The 13,963-nt window shown below is 44.9% G+C and overlaps 1 long non-coding RNA gene and 3 other non-coding genes across 6 annotated transcripts; all 4 read left to right on the forward strand.

Annotated features, from left to right (window-relative positions):
• Positions 1-8,401: 8,401 nt before the first annotated feature.
• Positions 8,402-12,514, forward strand: LOC138391770 (uncharacterized). 3 transcript variants are annotated; one of them, XR_011234856.1, is made up of 6 exons: positions 8,402-8,454; positions 8,965-9,046; positions 9,539-9,636; positions 10,851-10,979; positions 11,071-11,138; positions 12,410-12,514. It is a non-coding gene; the product is annotated as an uncharacterized lncRNA (long non-coding RNA). The 3 variants fall into 3 exon arrangements; XR_011234854.1 differs by having other exon boundaries at positions 11,071-11,113; XR_011234855.1 differs by having other exon boundaries at positions 10,863-10,979; positions 11,071-11,113.
• Positions 9,381-9,458, forward strand: LOC138392756 (small nucleolar RNA R38). Its single transcript, XR_011235033.1, has one exon. It is a non-coding gene; the product is annotated as a small nucleolar RNA R38 (small nucleolar RNA).
• LOC138392758 (small nucleolar RNA R38) lies at positions 10,646-10,729 on the forward strand. Its single transcript, XR_011235035.1, has one exon. It is a non-coding gene; the product is annotated as a small nucleolar RNA R38 (small nucleolar RNA).
• On the forward strand, positions 11,175-11,247 carry LOC138392757 (small nucleolar RNA R38). The gene has a single exon (XR_011235034.1). It is a non-coding gene; the product is annotated as a small nucleolar RNA R38 (small nucleolar RNA).
• Positions 12,515-13,963: the final 1,449 nt, after the last annotated feature.

The following is a 13,963-nucleotide window of genomic DNA, read 5'->3' on the forward strand; positions in this document are numbered from 1 at the left end:
TTAGCACGCTTAGTGAGTGTCCCATGCATGTGAGCTAGTACAATTATCTGTGAACTGTAAGTTACTGAACAGTGGTAGATTCCGAACAGCTGGAGTTCCTGCCCTCCTTGCCCTGCGGTCCTTCCTGCCCTGTCTCTCTGCACATATAGAGCTGGGCAATCGGCAATTCTGAGACAAACTAGAGCGTGGCAGAGGGTGGAACTGCTGGAGTGGGGAGAACACCCAGTAAGCCTGTACTAGGGGACCACCATGGCCGCTCTGTGTGCCCAGAGCCCTGCCCCAACCTCCAGTAGGGTCTTGGCCTGGGCACCTCCCCAACTGGCTCTGCCTCATGAGTGAGTCTCAGCCCCTCGAGAAGACAGGAGGTGGTTGCCCTGATGCTTTCCCTTCCTCCATCTGAATGCTAATCTCTCTGCTGGTGGGAGCCTGAGTGACAGGGACAAGGCTGCTGGGAGCTGCAGGGTGGCCAAGGGCAGCAGCCAGGAGCAGGGCAGTGCTGCTGTCTGCTACTTCTGTGACCGAGACTCAGGGTTGCTGCCAGTCTCTCCTGGAGATTGGAGCATGACCAGAGAACTAATGAGGTAGTGGGGGTGTGGGGGGGGGGCACGGGAAGTAGCCACAGCAGCTGCAGCAGCTGTTGCTGTCCTGTGTCTCCCCAGGGTGCAGATGCGACCTTGGGGAATGCCCATCCACCCCAAAAGTGGGCTTGCATGTATGTGTGCACGGGACAGTCCTGGGCAAGGGCATACAGCAGAGGCCCTGGTCCAAGACCCGATGGGCAAGGCGTGGTGCCTGATCCGAGGCAGACAAAATGTGGTGGGAGAGCAGCTGCCTCAGCTCCTGCAGCCCCTCTGCAGAGAGCCTGGTAGGAAGAAGCCCACGGTCTAGAGCTAGAGGAAAATAATGTTTCTTCATGAACCTCAAAAAAGGAGAATGGCAAAGTGGCTTACAGCGAAGCTTACGTTAATAAAATGATGGCCATACTAGTAACATGATTAATAATGGCTAACATACACCAAACACTCATTATGACTAGGCAGTGTGCCAACTGCTTTATCTCATGCATTGTCTCATTTATGAGGCAGGAACGGTTGTTATCCTCATTATCCAATAAGGAAAGTGAAGTTCACAGAACTTGCTCAAGGTCACTCCCAGCTAGCAGTGAAGTGAGGCCCTGTGCCTGGGAAATCTGATGCCAAAGCTCAGGGTAGAAAGGGCCTGAGTCTAGAGTCAGGGACTGTGAGGAAATTCTGGGTGTGACCTGCCTATAAGGGCACAAAGAATGGAGTTGTGGACCCGCCCTGGCCATGCCTATGTTGGCCAGGGTCATTCCCACTGCTCTCTCTCACAAGAGCTCACATTCAAAGGCAGATCAGACTCTGGGCCCCGAAAGGTTAGTCCTTGCCTGCCAGGTGAGCGGGGGAAGAGAGCTGCCTCTCTAGGACCCATCAGTCTCCCTCAGGGAGGAAGCGGTGGCCCTGGGCAGAGATGACAGATGAGGCCATCACTCACAGTCACTGCCACTGCCACTCTGTTGCCTCCTTCGGCCAGGGGCAGGGCCCTGGGGAGAGAAGAGGATGGCAGCCAGCAGCCCGGCTGGCATGGGGGAGCTGGAGAGGAAGGCTGTTTTATTTGTTTTGTCAGTGGGAGGGTCAGGGCATGGAGACCAAAAGGTGGCTTTGAGAGGGATCCACTGAGTCCTTGTACCTAATGAGGACAGACCCTCTTTGTGGTACACATGTGCCCCCTAGTGGGGATTAAAACAAAACAACAACAAAAAAAAGATTTACTGACATACTCTGAGCCTATGAGCCTGGGCAGGAGGGGCCAGTCCTGTTCCTATGTGAAAACACACAGGCACACTTAACATTCATATGCAGACGCAGAAGCCATTCAAACTACGCATTAAAAGAAATTAATTTGTTCATTTGGTTGTTTATTTAACAAGCATGTATTGGGAGCCTACAATGTGCAAACACTGTGTTATGTGTTGGGAGTGACAGAGCGATGAAAGAGACAGTCCTTTTGCTGCCGGTTAGTGCTGTAGAAAGATCCCAGCCTGGGAAACCTAGCTCTGCCAGCTCGGCCCTGCCTGCTCACGTGACCTTTTGTTCTCTGCATCTCAGTTTCCCCATTCAATAAACCTATGTTGAAACTGGGTGGGCTGGTGCCCAGGATGCAAAGGACTAATGACCTCCTCAGGAAAAGAACTGTGCAGTGAAGTGAAGGGGATGGATCAGATGATCTCTGGGGCTCCACAGATCTTCCCAATCAAAAGACACTATAATGGACGGTGTCTGGAGGTGCTGAGAAACATTACAGAGTGCTTGTGTGCCAGGCACTGTGGTTACAGCAATGGATTAAGACTTTCTGCCACCAACAACCAGAAAACTGGGCCAAATATAAGAAACAGACACTTGACAATAGACAGCACACAGGATGGTGACCCATGACTGCCTCGAGACATTCCCTGGCTTAGGAGGGGAAACCCAAGCAGACCACAGTGGTCTTGCTAAGATGAAGAAACAAAATGAGAGGTCAAGACAGTGTGACTTTCATAAGGACATACACATAGATCAATGGGATCCAAAAACAGACAGGATAAAGTAACTCAATGGAGAAAGAAAGGTCCTTCCAACAGGATACAAAAAACACTAACCATAAAAGAAAAATTGATAAATTGGGCTTTATCAAAATGAAACTTCTGCTCTTGGAAAGACTGGGGGTAAATATTTTCTAAACAAAAATCTGAGAAAGGACTTGTATCCAGAATATATAAAGAACTTTCACAATTTGATGATAAGAAGACAGCCCAATAAAGAAAGGGAAGAAAGGTTTTAATAGACGCTGTACCAAAAAATATACATATGGCCAATAAACATATAGAAAGATAATCAACATCATAAATCATCAGGGAAATGCAAATCAAAAGCCTAGCAAGATACCACTACACACCCACTAGAGTGGTTAAAATTAAAGACTGACCATAGTAAGTGATGGTGAGGATGTGGAGCATCTTAGCCCTGTAACACACTGCTGGGGGAGGGTAAAGTGCTACAAACACTTGGGAGACCATTATGGCAGTGTCTTACAAAGTTACCTAAGAGGAATGGAAACTTACATCCATAAAAAAGATTTTCCAAAAATGTTCACAGCTGTTTTGTTAATACTAACTCTAAACTAGAAAGAACTCAAATATCTATTAACATGTGAATGGATAAACAAACAGGTATATTGATACAACAGAATAATACGAAGCTATAAAAAGGAAACGAACAACTGATATAAGCAAGAACATGGGTAAATTGAGAGAAGCCAGACACAAAAGAGTACCTACAGTTTGATTACATTTTTTATAAAATTCTGAAACAGGCAGAACTAATTGATAGTGACAGAAAGCAGATCAGTGGTTGACTGGGGTCAGAGTTGGATACGGGGACTGACTGTAAAAGGGTATGAAGGTGCTATTTGGAATGACAAAAATGTTCTCAATCTTAATTGAGATTGTGGTTACATGGAGTATATGCTTATTGGACTACTGAACCACACATTTTAAAGGGTTTCATTGTACGTAAATTATACCTCAATAAAGATGACCTAAAGAGTTCAAAACAAAACAAGAATGAAGATCTGATCCTTGTCTTGCTTACAGTCTAGCGGAAAAGCCAGACGTAAGAACAAATAAACAATGGGATGAGTGTTAGAAGTATGTTCAAGTAACAAGAACTCCCATTTATTGGGCGCTTACTTTGTGCCAGGGACTGTGCTAACTGCTTGCGAGGCACTGTCTTAAAACAGTCCTGTGATGTTCAGATGATCATCCTCCTCCTCATTTTACAGATGAGAAAATGAGTCTTAGAGAGAGGTGAGGTAACATTTGCCCAGGGTTACTCAATAGCATGGGCAGAGCTGGGACTTTCCTCCAGGTCGGCCTGATTGCGGAACATGTGCTAGACTACCTGCCACAAGAAAGGTGCTACGAGGAAACCCCCTGGGGATTGTTGCAGCAGCCCAGCCAAGACTTCATAGAAGAGGCATTAAATATGAGTTGGAATTTGCTAAGCAGAAAAAAGGATGAAGGAGGGGAATTTCAAGGCAACAGGGACAAACAACACTTCAAGCAAAGGTTATGCAACAGTTATGAGAAGGCAGAGGTTTCTGGGAAAGGAAAGACATGTCCGGGAAATAGCAGAAGAGGTCTGTGGAGTATTACATATTCTTCAAATTCATTTATTTTTATTTTTAAAAAATCCATTTTTAAGTAATAATCTAGAGGCAATGGCTCTGCCAAGCAGGTGAGTGAAATGCATTGCTTTTCTTCCTGGACACTATTGGTAACACACAGAAACAATCCACAACTCCATGGTTGTCTATTCTCAATAAACAGGGCTTATGTTGTTATATTTTTCTTTCTCTAGAAAGTTAAAGCCATGTTCAGTGATCCCAGATTTTTGAACAGGATTTATGGCACTGTTTCATGGTCCTGAGAAGTCTTAGGGAAAAAAATCCTCTATGTTTTCATGATGTGCTTTCTAGGTGGATGAATTAAAATCACTGTAGTTAAGCAAAAACGTTCCACTGTCATAGTATAATGTTTTAGGAAACACAGCATGGTGGTTCATACCATTGGTTTTCAGGCTGCATTGTCTGAGTTCAGATCTCGATGCTTCCACTCAGAATTCCTTTAACTTTTCTGTACATTGGTTTCCTCAGCAGCAAAATGGGGGGATAGTGACATTGTTTTTGTGAGAATCAAATGAGACAGTGCTTATAAAAGGTACTTAACAGCAGTGCCTGGCACAAACACTTCATGGACATAAGCTGTTATTATTTCAGAAAGGAAATATGCACACATCAGCTCATTTTCTGTATTTTGCCATGATCTATTCCTTCCAGGGAATTATTATTGTAAAAAAAGATTTGGACAATGTTGCTATCATTTAGGCTGATTTGACTCTAACAGAACAGCCAACTTAAAATGACATAAACAATAAGGAGATTTCTTTTCTAAATCTGACATTGTGTATTGTACTGAAACTAAGATGCCATTAAAGATACAGCTCACATTCAAGGATATTAAAATGTAAAAATGTATCTCTGAGTCAAAACAAGACGTCTGAGGGTTGGGGGTTCAGGACTGGCGATTTCTGCAGTTCAACAGCATCATGAGGGACTCGCGTTCTTTCTCCTTTCCACTCTGGCAGCCTTCGGTGCCTACTCAGAGAAGCCTCACGGATGCAGGATGGCTACGGCAGGCGCAAGCATCACACCTTCACAGTGTCCCAAAGCCAGAAGAGAGGATGTTGTTTTTAAAAGCAAGAAAATATTCCTAAACTTGACCAGAATTGCACATCACAGAGCTTTTCTTAAAACAATACCTGACAAACGGAATAGATTTATCATGTTTGGTGCAAGATCTAAGCAAGATCTGCCCCTTGGAGCTGGAGGTGGGGTTTGCCCCTCTTGAAGCAGACCGCTGCTTCATAGCTGAACAGAATCTAGGTTCATAAGATGGAGGAAGAATAGGTGCAAGACAGCCACCAACAGTGCCGGCCATTCCTGTGATATCACTGGTGCAAATGTTCTGGATGCAGGCAGCCAACTGCTTGGAATACTACCCACCCTCCTTCATGTTCTTATTAATAAAATGAAAGATTCCTTTCTGGGTTAAGAAATTAACCTCAATATTCCAAAGACTCTGTTTTCTATTACTGTGGGATTTGGATACCTGTCAGTGACCACCCAAACACAGCAGTCCAGCTGAGTGGATTTTTCTCCTTGGACTCAGAGCCCAGATCCTCCCTGAATAGCACTGGGGACTCCCGCTCTGTTCAGTTTGTGATCTACTTCTGTCACTTATCAGTAGATTGTGACTCTTTCCATGTCAATAAATATAGATCTGCACTAGCCTTGTATAATGGCTACATAATAATTCTAGTGTATGTGAAATTGAAATGTACTAGATTTCACTAGTAATGAGTGCAAATGAGATCACAGTAACATTAACACTTCCGTCTCAACAAGCTCTGAGTCCTTTCCTGCTCATTCAGGAATTCTGATGCATTCTTTGAAGTTTCTCCAGTTATTTCTGGATTGCCCACACAGTGTACTTCACATGTGCTCAGGCACAAGGCCTCTTGTTATATTTTGTTCCAGCGTCTTGGCCACTGCCCAACTGTCCTGGCACCCCCATCCACTGTGAGCCTGCTGCTGCTTCACTAGGCACAAACGTGCTCTGCAGGGGAAGCGGTGCCCAGTCAGGTGTGAAAGCTACACAGTGGCCCATGGCAGGGTGAGCAGCTGTGAAGAATGGCCCTCACTGCACACTGAGTGACAACTAGTTAGGGGCCCAGGATGGCCCTGCTGGAGCCCAGAGCCTCACAGTCTTTCACACATCAGCTCCTGCAGCCTCTCATCCTCACTCTTCCTGACACGAAGTGGCTCAGAGTGGTGGAGCAGGTGTCCATCAATCCTCCTTTCAACCTCATTTCTGATCTTGTCCCTAGCCACCCCTATGAACATACAAAAATCCTCTTCCTTCCTCTTTTGCGTCCTCCTTAAGGACCTTGTCTCAAGTCCTTAGATATAAGATCAACTTATTCATGGTGCAGTACAACTGATTGGTAAACACGTGAACGCTACAGGCTGGGATCAAACCCTGACTCTGCCAGTTACTATTTGTGTGAATTTGGGTAAGTTACTTAATCTCTCAATGCTTCTGTTTCCTCATCTGTAAAATGTGGATAGTGACAGTATTTCATGGTACAGTTGTCAGGATTAAATGAGTTCATATACATAAAGTAACTGATGTAGCGAATGGCGCCAAGTGCTATGAAGCATTAGCTACCATTATACCTTGCCTAGAGCAGGACACCATCCCACTAGTTTCACAAGCAGTTTTTGGCAAATTTCACACTTAGAATTCTGTCTACAAGTCTCAGGTGAGAGGCACTTACTTTGCAGGGAGAGAAGACATTCTTCCTTTCAGTATTACACAAAATAATTTGTCTTCAAGGGTAAGACAGAGAAATCCAATGACCAAAGTTACTGCTGAATGATTATTTGCTAAATACTGACTGAGCACAGAGCAGGCCAGCAACAAACCCAACACTGTAAAGACATTAAAAAGAGAGGGGAAAAACAAAAAACAGGAAAACCAAAAAACCAGCTGGGCTCGGTGGCTCACACCTGTAATCCCAGCACTTCAGGAGGGTGAGGCAGGAGGAGGATGGCTTGAGCCCAGGAGTTTGAGGTTGCAGTGAGCTAGGACACCACTGCACTCCATTCAGATTGGCTAACAGACAGAGCAAGACCTTGTCTCAAAAAAAGAAAAAAAAAATTAAAGGAGGTATCTCCTGTCTTTTAAGAGCTTTCAATCAAATTAAGGGAAGTAAACATAAATAAATGCGAGAATTTGAAAATAAGTACCTGCAACATATTGCCAAACACAGAATAACGTAATCCACACCAAATGCCACAGAGATCTCTGCTATAATAATAATGGGTGGACGAGAATGGGGAGCGGGGAACGTAAAAGGCTCCGTGGCCTTGCAAATTTAAAGTAACTTCCAAATAGGTGTAAATTCAGGCCCTGACTGCAGTTGTCTGTTGCCCTATTACTATTAATATTTCAAAAACGAAGCCAGCGCGACTGCCTGAAAACACTCAGAAGAGCAGTGGGTGTTGCAATGCTTTCCGTTCTTTTCATAATATAATGTGTTACTCTTCCCGGTTTTTTCCCTTCTCAGAGTTAAAGCCACACAGCGCCGGTGGGACACAGCGCCGGCGCCGGGCTCCCGCGTCCTCTCCCGGGTCCTCTGGGCGGACGCGGAGGCCCGACCCGGCCCGGCGCTCTCGGGCGCCCCCTGCCGCCCGCGCCTGGGCCTCGCCCGTCTACCCCCAATTTTACCTGAGCGGGACGTTGAACGATGCCCTCGGACTCTCTCTCCCCTTCACTAACCCAACCAACCACCCCAGTGACCCCTCTCAGGACAAGATAAAATCCGCAGAGAATAAAAATGAAATTCGGCCGGGCCTCAGTTTCCTTATCGGTCCCTGCCCCCTCAAACTTTCTGCGCCTCCCCAGTGTCAGCCAGGAACAACTTGTTCACTCCGAAGCTCAGCGACTTTCCGGCAGAAGTGACCCTGCAGTGGTTCTCCACAAACAGGCTTCCCACCCCGGACCCTCTACTGCCCCTGGTGACGGCCACCATCTTACCTCCGGCTCCAGAGGCGCGCTAAGGATGAAACCCAGCAGGCTTCCAGCGACGGTTGTTTTGAACTACACTTCCCATCAGCCTTTTCTAAACATCGCGAGAGCTCCAGCGAGACTGCCGGGAAGACTTGCGCGCAGGCGCAGTCTCTTGTTCTTTTTGGGGTCGACCGCGTGGTTGGTAGTCGTGGTGGTTCGCGTCGGTGCTGAACTTAGTTGACAGCCTCGGGCCTGCGGTGATGGTAAGGCTGTGGAGGTGTGGGAAAACGGGGACCTCCTCGACATGGTGCTAACACACTCGGCCTCCCCTTCGTCAGAGACCAAGTGGTGACAGTGAGGCCGGTTTCTTTCTCGTAGGGTGGTTGGTTGAGAGGATTAACTGAGATACTGGATGACAAAATGCTTTCCAGACGGCAAGAAACTGTATTGTGTGTAGGGAGAGAGCTCAAGCCGGTCTTTGGCATCGAGGGCCCCCTCCTGGGGAGAGAGGTCTTCAACCTAGCCACGCGCGTGCTGAGCGAGGACGCCCGGGTCTCTCCCGTTTCCTCCCACGGGCAAACTATCTGACGGTGACAGTTCTTAATTCAACATCAGCACTGTTGACGTGTGAATACATGACTCCACATGGGGTGCCTTGAGGACAGCCCCAGTCAGAGGTTTTCATTTCACTTTATAGACAGTAATCAATGGGATTGTAGACTTTCTTTGGAAATCTGTAGTTTTAATAACGAACCCTTTTTCCTTCCCCGAAGGCCTTTGTTTGCCATCTGCAGAGATGGCGAGAAGCAGAGCGGCAGGTTGAAGCTTCAGAGTATGGACGGAGCCCTAAAATGAGTAAGAATGGGTGCAGGCACGGCGTGAGTGGTCATCGGAAATGAGAAAACAGATAACTCTGCTGTCAGAGACATCTGCCTCATACTTTGTTCTGAAGTTAAGTGCAAGCATATCAGTACGTGTTGACACAGAAGTCTAGTTAGGGTACGAAATCTGCCCAGAATTCAAAATGCTAATTCTCTTAATGGTAAAAATGAGGAGGATTGTGCCTTTGTAATTAGGGGCCACTAGGTGTCACTGTTTGCAACCAGCATGGATGTCACTGCACAGGGCTCAAAAGGAGACTTGGAAAATGAGTTTCAGTTGGCTGGCATTTAGGAATATTTGTCACTGGGTGAGCTGAGGATGATTTAAAGTTATCCCTGTCTGAAATGACATCTCTTGTGAGGAGTTCTAACTTACTGAGGCTCAGCTTTTTAATACAAATCTCGAGAAAATAAACACTTTAAGGTTGTTTCTGTTAGAATAAAGCATATTATCCTTTTCTTTCAGATTAAAAGTGTTGGTTGTGGACTTTAAGAAAAAGCCATGTGAAAACTCATCATGAGTTGTTGACTGTCGGAATCTTCACGATGATATTTCTGTAAATGGTAAGCATAGGTTAAGCTTTTAAGTATTGCTCTGTTAGATTCAGGGTTGTGTGGGCCTTCCAGGATTGTGCCCAAACAATGGAAGTAGTATGGAATTCTTTTTGCTAGGCTCCTTGCCAAGCAATCGCACAAACAGTATTTGTTATAACCACTGTGTGTGAGGTAAGTTTTTTTCCCACTTTGCTTTTGAGTAAATAAATGAGGCTTAGAGAGTGCTCTTGTCCAAAGTTACACAACCAGTTATTGAGTTAGATTGGATTGATGGTTCTCAACTGGGGGTGGAGGGTGTTACTGGCATCTCGTGGATGCTGCTGAATACCCTGGAATGGTCAGGATGGCCCTCATGAGAAAGAATTTATTCACTCAAAATGTCAGTGAGGCTGAGGTTGAGAAACTCTCAGAACTGTATATTAGACTGGCTAGAGATCTGGGCTTTAGTCTGAGCAGATAACTTGTTTCTGCATTTGTAAAACAGGGTTAGTGGTTTCCAAACCTGACTGTATGTCAGAACCAGCTACAAAGTGTTAAAATGTACACATTCCTGGGCCCCACCTTCAGCAATGGGTGAGAGTGGTTCTGGAGTGGAGCCCAGGAATCACGTGTAGCCAGTCCAAGAGCAGGTGTATGGGAACAATTAGATTATCTGATCTGCTTTTAGCTCAAGGATTTTATCAGAGCAAGATTATAGTGCTGGCTATTTTTAAGTAGCTCTTGGGACAGATCTCTAATCCTCTATCTTCAAAAACTGGAAGCCTACATACTTGTTCTGCGGGGTAGTTTTGTATTATATATACAGGTGGGTGAAGGGAAAGTGACCTTGTGATGTTGCCTCTTAGCAGCTGGTATTGTGTGTTGGCCTTCAATAGGCCAGCTGGAACAATGAGTGATCTGAAATAAAATAGACAAGATTGAGAGTTCTCATGAGGGAAGTAAAGCACAATTCGATTTAAAAAAAATAGTTTGCATGTGCTATGGCTGTCAGCGCCGTGGACTAGCAGATTGGTGGGAGCTGAGTGCATGATGATGTGAAGTTATCCCTGTCTGAAGGCAAAGAGAGGCCTTTCTGTGTGGAATGTGGATGTCTGAAACTCAGTTTCCCAAGTTTGTCTTACAGAAGACTTTGGCAATGATTTTAAAAATGGCTGAGAGTTACTTTGTATATCTTCTTGAGTAGATTTTTTTTCTTTTTTAATTCTTTTCCTCATTGGGTGCAGTCTCAGCCTCAGTTTCTGAGGCTGAAAAAGGATCTTGTAGCAGCTACACCTTGGCAGCTGCCCTGGCCCTGGACCTGAAGGAGACTGTCACATGCTTGTAAGCACGTAAGACCTTCCATACAGGCTCAGGTGGGTGGTTTCTTTTTGCTTCCCCTGCTTTGGACTTAAGGCTGTGCTAAGTGACAGCGAAACTTTAGCAGAGTCTTGTTTTCTTCACTAGGTGTCTGCAGTGTGAGCGAGAACTGTGAACTGCTTTTCCTGAGGCAAGTGAAATGATTCCTGCTGTTTGTAAGCTTTATATTTTTCATGTCCCTAAGAAGCCCCACAAGCCTATGATGTTTAGTTATCCCTGTCTGAAAGTCTTGACTGAGGGAAAATAATGTATTCTGAGGCTTAACGGTTTGGCCCTATGTTTGTTTGGTTGTTTGTTTTTTTTTTTTTTTGCCACCCCCGCCAATACTCTTAAAAGAAATTCAGGCATTTTAGGGGATCAAATTGAATGGATCCCCTCTCCCCCGCAAAGAAACCTTCCCTGCTACTGAGAGCCCAATCTAGTGCCTCAGCCCTCTGAAACTTGAATACCAAATGTGTCATTGCCCTGTTAATGCCCTAGCCCCTTGATTGATGGCACAAGGGTACAGGCTGTAAGAGGTGGCTGAAATAGACAAGTAGCCAGGATTTGATTTATGCTCTTATTGTGAAATGAAAGAGTGCTTGTCACATTTCAAGAAAATGAATAAGTTCTTTGAAACTGAGATGGGAATGTGAAATGTCTGCCAGTTTCTGGCAGTAAGAATGCTTAACAACTCTGACCTTGCCTCTGCACCCATGACCTGACATTTAAGGGAGAAGGGATACGTACCATGGCACTGGCAGAGCCGACTGGTTTCCAGGTGCTTTGTTAACACCAGGAAGCTCTCCTCTTACATACTGTCTGCCGTGACTGGCATGGGGCTGCTCCTTGGGCAGCAGAGGCTGGCATATGAACAAGAAAGAAACAAAGTGGCACTTATGGGCTGGGTGCCTGGCTTTGTTCCCATTTACATGCCAGGCTTGAAGTGGACACAGATTGCCTTTCTTTTCTGTCAAAATTGGGAGGTGTGTTCAGACTCTTTATATTTAAGGTCACATTTTTGCTTGGTCACCAAAGAAGCTGTATTTGGGGTAAGATTTAATGAGTCTACAAACTGGCTCTAGCAGCTTACAGCCTGCAAGTAAAACAAAGTGAAAGAGCGTAGCAAGTGGGGAATATGTGCCTCCTTGGTTATCATTTGCTTTTGAGTGGACTGGACTGCTCTACAGAACTCAAGCAAACCTGAAGGTTTGACTTTAAAATGTTTACATCCAGAGTGAGTTTGAATATAAATATCTCTAGTCCTTCGTGGGAATTCTTTTAAATTTTTTGATAGTGCCAGATTGTGCTGCCCACACACATGCCTAATCGTGGTTAGAATGAATGCTTCTGATTGCCTTTTTCTCCTGAATTAGTTGTTATAAGGTAGCTTTCAGTTTTGAGTCACTCTTGGGCATATTTCAAGTTACTCTCTTTGGTTTTACAGGTTATCTGTCGGTGATGTCAGATGGGATCAGCACAGCCCTGCCTCTGCTGCCAGTTGCTAAGGCCCGTAAAGTAATCTGCCCAAAAGAATCATTTAAGAATTCTTCATCTTTATTTTTTTTTTATTTTTATTTTTTTTTTTGAGACAGAGTCTCACTTTGTTGCCCAGGCTAGAGTGAGTGCCGTGGCGTCAGCCTAGCTCACAGCAACCTCAAACTCCTGGGCTCAAGCGATCCTCCTGCCCCAGCCTCCCGAGTAGCTGGGACTACAGGCATGCGCCACTATGCCCGGCTAATTTTTCTATATATATATTTTTAGTTGTCCATAATTTTTTTTTTCTATTTTTAGTAGAGACGGGGTCTCGCTCATTGCTCAGGCTGGTCTCGAACTCCTGACCTTGAGCGATCCACCCGCCTCGGCCTCCCAGAGTGCTAGGATTACAGGCGTGAGCCACCTCGCCCGGCCAAGAATTCTTCATCTTTAAAGGAATTCAAGTGACTGAGATTATCCCAGAAAACCTTTGGCAGTTAGTGAAATTAGGGTCCAACTAAGAATATTCAGACCTCCAGTTTGGGTGATCTGGGTATAATCTCACAAATCAACAGTTCTGCAGTGATTGTAAATTGAAATTAATTAACGTTTATACTCTGTTAGGGGAGACTAAAGGGAAATGTATTTCCTATGAGATCATTGTGTGTTGGGTTTAAACTTTGAAGCACAAATAAAAGTTTTTTTAATTGACTCACTGGCATTGTGGATTTCAGATTGACGGAGAATGTGAGAATGATATTTTATTCTGTTACTCAGTAAACACATTCGTATGAGTTTTAGAGAATAATACTTAACGCCAGTTATACAGAATGGCATCTGATATTTTGTTTTTTAGTTACCCACTAAATTGATTTTGTGTTCCATTAATGAGTTGTCACCCATAAACATTGCTTTAGTGCTTTTACTTGAACTCTAGTGAAGGATTAATAAACGTTCTACCGGTATCTCCACAGAGTGGCTTCCCGGGATAGATCATGGTTCACATAGAACATCAGTGGTTTATTTCTTCATTTGAAATAGGGGTCAGAAAATTTCCAATACTGACTTGCCAAGGCAGTTGAGTTTCTTTACTAAAAGATCACTATGGTGTGATAATAGGATAGATTGTGAATGTCAAAGGAATGTCTCGCATGCCCCACATTTGACTATGTTCTTTTCAAACCTACCATTCTCCATCGAAAGGAACATACCGCTTTCCTGGAGACTGAGGGACTGTTTGGTGTTGCCAAGATAAAGCGAGCTGGAAGGCTTTATCCTGGTGCCAGTAACTCTGAAATATCTCTAATTCCTCCTCTCCAGGCGGCAGGATGCTATGGTTTCCCCATGTAGCTGCTTTAGTAATAAAGCTCAAATGTCCACTCTCTTGATCAGATGTCTCTGAATTTCTAAAGTAATATTTTGTTTTTGGTGACTGAGTTAATCCCCATTCTTCTTGTTAAGTGTTCTGATAGAATCAGCTTTCCAGAAGCTAGCTTCTGGGCTCTGGTGAACTTACCAACATGGC

The sequence above is a fragment of the Eulemur rufifrons genome, chromosome 9, assembly GCF_041146395.1.
Source record: "Eulemur rufifrons isolate Redbay chromosome 9, OSU_ERuf_1, whole genome shotgun sequence".
NCBI classification, from domain to species: Eukaryota; Metazoa; Chordata; class Mammalia; order Primates; family Lemuridae; genus Eulemur; species Eulemur rufifrons.